The 7,452-nt window shown below is 33.7% G+C and overlaps 1 pseudogene; it reads left to right on the forward strand.

Annotated features, from left to right (window-relative positions):
- Positions 1–3,106: 3,106 nt before the first annotated feature.
- LOC132352432 (coiled-coil domain-containing protein 70-like) lies at positions 3,107–3,858 on the forward strand (annotated as a pseudogene).
- Positions 3,859–7,452: the final 3,594 nt, after the last annotated feature.

Genomic DNA, 7,452 nt, shown 5'->3' on the forward strand with positions numbered 1-7,452 from the left:
TTGAATTCACACAACGCTTTTTGATTTACTATAGCTTTTCAGAAAGTTGATCTTCTTTTTAAGATTGTCATTGCTTTTCCTGGCATTTCAATAGAAATATGAGAATCAACTTTTCATTTTACACACACGGGCTTATACAAACTGCTGGGATTATTTTTCCAGAGAATTCATTGAATATAAATCAATTTGATGAAGCTTAACATCTTTCCAGTATTGAACCTTCCAATCATAAACATGGTCTACTCTTCCTGTTATTTGTAGCTCAGTAATTTCTCTCAATAATATTTATATTTTTCTATATAGAGGTCTTGCATAAATTCATTTCTAGATGCTTTTGCTGCCAATGTAAATAATATATAATTATAAAATTCCTTTTCCAATCGTTAGTTGAGTATATGTAAATAAAGCTGATTTTAGATTGACCTTATATCCAATAAGCTTACTAAATCATATTCAATTTTAATAGGTTAGCTGTAGTTTAACTATTTTATTATAATAATTTAACATTTTCTCAGAAATGTTTGAAATATTACTTGCAAATCCTGAGAGCCTTATTGTTTTCTAATCCTTACATACTTTCTTATCTTGTCATAGTAAAAATTCCAGGACAATGAAGAATGAAAGTGATGATAGCAGGCATCTTAATATACTTGTGATCTATTTGTATTTTATCATCTGGTATGTTTCTGCAGGTTTTTCTTAATACTCATAATTGAATTAAAGAAGTTATTTTCTGCTCTTACTGTGCTAAAAAATTGTTGGTAATGGTATTGTTAGTTTGGTTTGGTTTTAATGGTGAAAGTGTGTTGATTTTTGTTTTATAAAATGCTTTTTCTGAATCTTCTGAAATTATTTTTCTCATCTTGGCAGGAGATGAAAGTTTTCTCCCTTGTTCTTAACAGAATAAATTAATGTAGTGAATGACATTAATTGATTTCCCAATGTTAACTCAATCTTGTGTTCATGAATTAAACTCAGTTTGGTTAAATGGATGACACATTTTGCATTTTATGTATTGTTGTACTTGGTGTACTAATCTTTCGTTTAGGATTTTTGCATCTGTGTTTATGAGATACTTCAGACTATAGTTTTTCTTTCTTGTAATATCCTTGCCAGGGTTTTATGTAAAGTAATGTGGTCTCAAAACAACAAGTTATTTTCTTTTTCTCTCATCTGAAAGAGTTCATAGAAATATTAATATTCTTTCTTTCTTAAATGTTTAAAAGAATCCATAGATGAAACCATCTGGGCCTGTAGATTGAGGAAAAGTTTTAAATTATAAATTCAATTTATTCAATAGATCAAGGGCAACAGAGATTTTCTTCTTGCTTCCCAGTTTGTCCTTAAGTCTCAAGAATTACAGCATTCTAACACAAAATGTTCCAAAGTCTTTGGAACTCTTTCTGAATCTTCAGCTACTATGGTAGCAGTAGTAAAACAGCTAGACTAGGAACACTAGTATAAAGAAGAAGCCGGTACATAGTTACATAAAATACTTTCTCAACTCAATTATAGATGAAGATGATCAAATGGATATTTCACTCTCATAAAGTTAAAAACAAAGAAATTGAAAATTTTCACATAGATCCTCTTAATTTTACATTAACTCTCATTCCATGCCATTATAATTTTTTAAACTATTTTATTAAGTTAGAGAGTTATGAATGTGTGAGAAAAATACTTTTTCAATCTTATTAAACAGATATAATGTAAATAGCTGGTAAGAAATCTGGCACAGTGAATAAACTGGCAAATCTTTATGAAGGTGAGTGGTTTGGGATTATACATACTATTATATATTCTATTTTCAAGTTTATACCTTAAGCCAGTTATAACTTTATAAGTATAAATAGTTAAAACATTGTGACATCTATGTAATATACTAATATTTAAATGTTTTAATATTTCACCAAAATTTTACATTTTAAAAAATTATAAAAATACTCTTTTGTTTTATATTCTAACAGTAGACATATATTGGATAATCTAAAAATGTACCTTAGATAGGATTACTGGAATTAAAATGTGTCCAGTGCTATTTCCTTAGTATAATTTACAAATTTACCTAATACTGATTATTGAGTATATTATTGTTTCAGTGATCTTAAAATCATTTAAAGTATTTTCACCTTTAATTGTACAGTGTTTATTAGTACTTGTTAATTCCTAGGTTATGATAATTAGAAGTTATTTTGCTTATAACAAAAATAAATCTTATAAATTAATTTGAATAATTTAGATGAAAGCAAGGACTAAATACATATTCATTAATAGTATAGACAGGTATCAAATATGACCTTACTTTTTAAATTATATTTTTTTCTTAAAAAACATACCAAAAACCAGCCAGACACTACATATAGCACCCATTATATCATTAGAGTCAACACCATATGACATCACTATTGATGACATAAAATCCTGACAAGTTGTTTTCTAGTACTAAGAGAAATCAGGCTTGCAGGGAATTCAGAGACCACAGAAATGTAAGTGTGTGAATATTTGTTTAAATTTGTAATACTACTACTAAATGCCTCGGCAAATATGGTAAAAATTATAGTGTATAACTTCTTTAAAAATATTTTCTAGTTCTTACAAAGCAAGGCATTTTTTTAAAATAGATGGTATTTTTCCACACCAATAGCAGGTGATTTAATTAAAATAATGAATACATTAGTGAAAGATTAATAGTTGATTATACATAGTTTAGCTCAGAGTTTAGCTTAGTTTAACACAGATAACAATTCAACACGTTAACCTTTATCTGGCATCTAGATTCAATATGTAATCTAGAATTATTATTGTGTAATTTTTGTGTGTTGATATTTAAACTTATTCATTTTTTTTTTATATCAACCTAATAGTTAATTTGCTGACTTCTCTTCATAAATTCACTTTTTTTTTTCCCGGCAGTGAGCCTGGCTGAGCCTTGTTAGATCCCTGCTGGGTTTACTATTTGTGCAAGTCAACCAACAGCCAATTCTATACAAACACATTCTCAACAAATCTAGGACCTTTTTTGTTCCAAATATCATTAGTTCACCTTTGGTTGAACCCAGCACACCGGGACCTTATATACTCTTCTCAGATAAAACACTAAGAAACAATGGTTGTCTCTGAATTTAAAAGATGGAAGACACTGCATTTGTTTTCCTCTTTCTTTTCTTGTACCCAAGATCAAAACAAGCTCAAACATGGATCTCAGGAGGTGGGAAAAAAATCTTCAGAGAGACAATAATGTGTCCAGGGCTGAGAACAAGGCTCTCAGAAAAGAAAACAAGTCCCTCTGGGGAGAAAACAAAGCCCTTCGAGGAGAAAACAAAGCTTTCCAAATGGACAATCAGTTAATCCGGGGGGAGAACCAGTCCCTGAGACAGCAAAACCAGCTGCTGTGTAAGTTTAAAAGTGTGATTTTAGAAAACCAAAAACCACCTGGGGACAAAAGTCAATGCCTTGAACACAGAAAGTAAGTCTTATTGGCAACAGAATCGAGCCCTGGAAGTTCAGATCAAGGCTCTCAGGGAACAGGAGAAAGCCTTCCAGAACGAGGCGAAAGCCCTTCAAGAAGAAATAAGTTCTCTACCTGAGGAGATCAATGCCCTATAACATCAGGAGTGTGCGATCAGGATGGAGCAAGAGGCCCTGATGGAAGAAGGACTTGCGCTGGAGATGGAAGAACAAGCTCTGTGGAACGAGGAACAGGCCCTTTGTGAAGAGAACAAGGCTCTGAGAGAGGAGAACAGTGTTTTTCAAGAGGAGGAAAAGGCCCTTCTGGAAGAGGTGAAGGTCCTGGAGGAGTGGAACAAGATTCTTCAGGGGAAAGACAGCAAACGTGCTGGCTGGAAAAATGCACAATAAAAAAATAAAGCAGGAGAAGTGTGACTTGAAGATGTAACCAGCAAATCATGAGTATCATTGACATTCCAGAAAAAAAAAAAAATCAAACTTTTGAAGGTGAAATACTATTAGTGGGGTTGGAGTAGGAAGCTTGGAAATGTACAGGATCTGGTCCTGGAAACCAAATAAAGTCCTGAAAAGTTGAAAAAAAAAAAAAGTTTCTTTAGGTTTACTTAAATTGTACAGAACTATTGGTGGTAAATATTATTTTAGAATGGAAAAGATGTATTGCTCAAAACATGTGACACTGAATGGACCAGCTAGGTTTGCCCTTTAGTTTGAGAGACATTGGGTGAATATTGTAAGAAATCAACATCACAAAGGAAAACTTGTCTTAAAACTTGCTCTTAGAATTATGAACAATATAATGAAACATAAAACTTTGCATCCTCCATATGTATTGTGAAAAAAAAATGTTTTGTAGAAGAATATTCTGCTTTATGCTTATTCCAATAATCTAATTGAGGAGGCCAATAAAATACTAAGAAGAATTTTTAAAATATGTGAGTGTTCACAGACTTCCTATTATCTATTTTTTCTCTCAGTTATTTTCTTCCTTTTGCTTGCTGGGAGGGTGCCATGCTCTCTAATAAATGTATTAATGAGAGAAAAGGGAGTGAGAGAACAAAGTTCCCTAAATTCATAATAGGGCTTGTGGAGTTTGGAATGTGAACCTGTGGGATGGTCCCTGTTCAGTGGAAATTGGGGAAGGAAGAAATTGATTTTTCAGATGTATTAATGTTAACAAGTGATCTAATTGAATGCTTTTAAAAAAAAATAATTCTGCAAAAACTAAGTCACATGGACTTATGGATTTATTAGAGTACATAGATACTTGCAGAACACTAAGTTACAAACTGCTAGAGGCCTGTTGCTGTACCTTATTTTTCATCATCATAGATTTTGAGCATTTAATACAGTATAAACATTTAATGGATTTTATTGAAGTCATATGTCATTCTGATTCTTGTCTAGTGTTACATAATAGGAATATAAGTATAGGAAGAAAAGACTTTCCTTTTCCCTAGATGCTGCCACATCTGCAAAAAGTCAACATACACTTATTAAACACCTTTAATTAGCATTCTACTAAGCAATACAGATACATTTAAATATAAAAAGTGAAAGGAGATATGTTCCCTGATTTTAAGGATTCCACAACCTGCGAAGGAAGATAAAGATCATTCCTTAAGAGAGGGTATCTATCTGCCTGATAAACAGATCACTAACCACTGTTCTTTGGAACTTATACAGCCACCATTTAAATAAAAAAATTCAGCCTTGCAGAATATTTGAAAGTAATGTTTGTAGATAGTGTTCAACGGACTTGTAGTCAATTGGGACAGGGAGGCAATGCAATGCCTTTATCATTGTTTTCACCTCAAAACATGTGGAAGAAACCTGCAGAAAGGAGAATATCCAGCTTGGTGTTCTAGGGATTTGTGGATATGCTGCTTTATTGTCTATACACGAATTCTGATATGTTATTGTGCACTGAAAAGAGTCCTTACTCCGAAAACTCCCTACTGTAGTGTTTAGGAAAAATAAACTATCTTACTCTTTGGTGATGGGGTCGGGAAGGGCAGTGCCCATGAAGTGGTACAGTTATCAGTGACCCTTCTCAGTGAGGAAGCTGTCATTATTGCCTCATAGTTCAATCAGCAGGAATTCAGGTTAAACTGAAGACACAGGACACACTGATCAGAATTTCAGTCTCTCCTGTTTGAATTCATATGCTAAGCTGAAGATTGGCACTGCTACGAAGAAATTTTGGTTACTATTTATAGCACACTCTGAAAGTGAGAAATTATATAATTAAGGAATGGGTTAAAACAATTTATGTTGATATCACTCTTCATAATGTCTATGATCTTTCACCTTCACAGACTAATCAAAAATTGGATATATTTAAATGTACATTTAAAAGTTTTCATATTGTTAGATATCAATTGAAATTATATGTTAAACAGAGGAAATATTTTGAATGAAAAAAATGGGGGCATTTTGATGCTCACAATGCAGGAACTTTAGTGTATGTGAACTTTGTTTCTTTGTTCATTTCTAGGTCTTTCCTCATAGTTTCCAGAAAGGGTGGTCACCTAAAGGTCATCTGAAAGCCTAATGCTCCCACCAGGATTGCCTTAATCCAGGCCAGCAAACAATAATTAGCTGCAGCACAGAATAGTTGCATGGATGTTCCAAATATCTTCTTAGAGATGAGAGACTGTTTATCTTTAAGAGACTATCAAGTTTCAACCCATGTGCTAGACTCTACTTATTTAAGGGCACAAATCCCAGTCTCCCAGGCCCATCTTTCCTCACTTTGATTTATATTCCATTATGTTCTATATATCCTCTAATATATCCCAATTCTACATCATTCCCCACCCTCCTGAACATTTTATCAAATGTCCTTTAACCTCTTTTCTGAAAGTTCATTTTGTCTTCTTAACCCAGATAGACCTCAGTGATACTGCCCTCTTTAGTATAGCTCTCAGGTGAAGGCTTTTAGGCACCAGCAAAGATGGAGGTAGTGTAGGTTTCCTCATTTCTCACTGTACTTCCAAAACTTTTATCTTGTTTCCTCCTATAAAAGATTTAGTTTCAATGAAGCACGTGATATGAGATACCACTTTCAATCCTATGTAGTACTTCATATTCAGACTTCTTATTGGCTCTGGTTCGGATATTAAGACCTTTGGAATCTGGCTCATAGTACTCCTCCTGCTTTTACTCTTCTGTATAACCTCAAATTGCACATAGATGATTAGTCCAGAAATGTACCACTCAGTCCCTTGGATCTTCTTATCCACCAAAACCATTTCCCCCATATCATGTCAGTCTCCATCCCCATTATCGGACCTTAAAATCTTTGATTTGCAAATACATTGATTCAGAAATCTGAATTGTCCAACTTTCTGAATATACTCCCTATACTCCTCTCTTATTTGCCTGTTTACCCAACTCATGTAGAAATCCAACTCATAACTCCATCCCCATTATTTCACTACTATTACCCCACACATTCTCACTTCTCTTGTTATTCAGCATAGATTCCGGTTCATTATAATACCCTTGAGAATGTTCTTTCCTTTTTTTTTTTTTTAATACAAATTTATTGGAGTATAATTGCTTCACAATACTGTGTTAGTTTCTGTTGTACAACAAAGTGAATCAGCCACATGCATACACATACATATATCCCCATATCCCCTCCCTCTTGAGCCTCCCTCCCACCCTCCCTATCTCACCCCTCTAGGTCGTTGCAAAGCACCGAGCTGATCTCCCTGTGCTATGCAGCTGCTTCCCACTAGCTATCTATTTTACATTTGGTAGTGTGTATATATGTCCATGCTACTCTCACTTAGCCCCAGCTTCCCCCTCTCTCCCTCCATGTCCTCAAGTCCATTCTCTATGTCTACGTCTTTATTCCTGCCCTGCCACTAGGTTCATCAGTACCATTTTGTTTTGTTTTGTTTTGTTTTGTTTTTTAGATTCCATATATATGTGTTAGCATAGGGTATTTGTTTAAACTCACTCGCCAGTGCGCTGATC

The sequence above is a fragment of the Balaenoptera ricei genome, chromosome 18 (genome assembly GCF_028023285.1).
Source record: "Balaenoptera ricei isolate mBalRic1 chromosome 18, mBalRic1.hap2, whole genome shotgun sequence".
In the NCBI taxonomy this organism is placed as follows: Eukaryota; Metazoa; Chordata; class Mammalia; order Artiodactyla; family Balaenopteridae; genus Balaenoptera; species Balaenoptera ricei.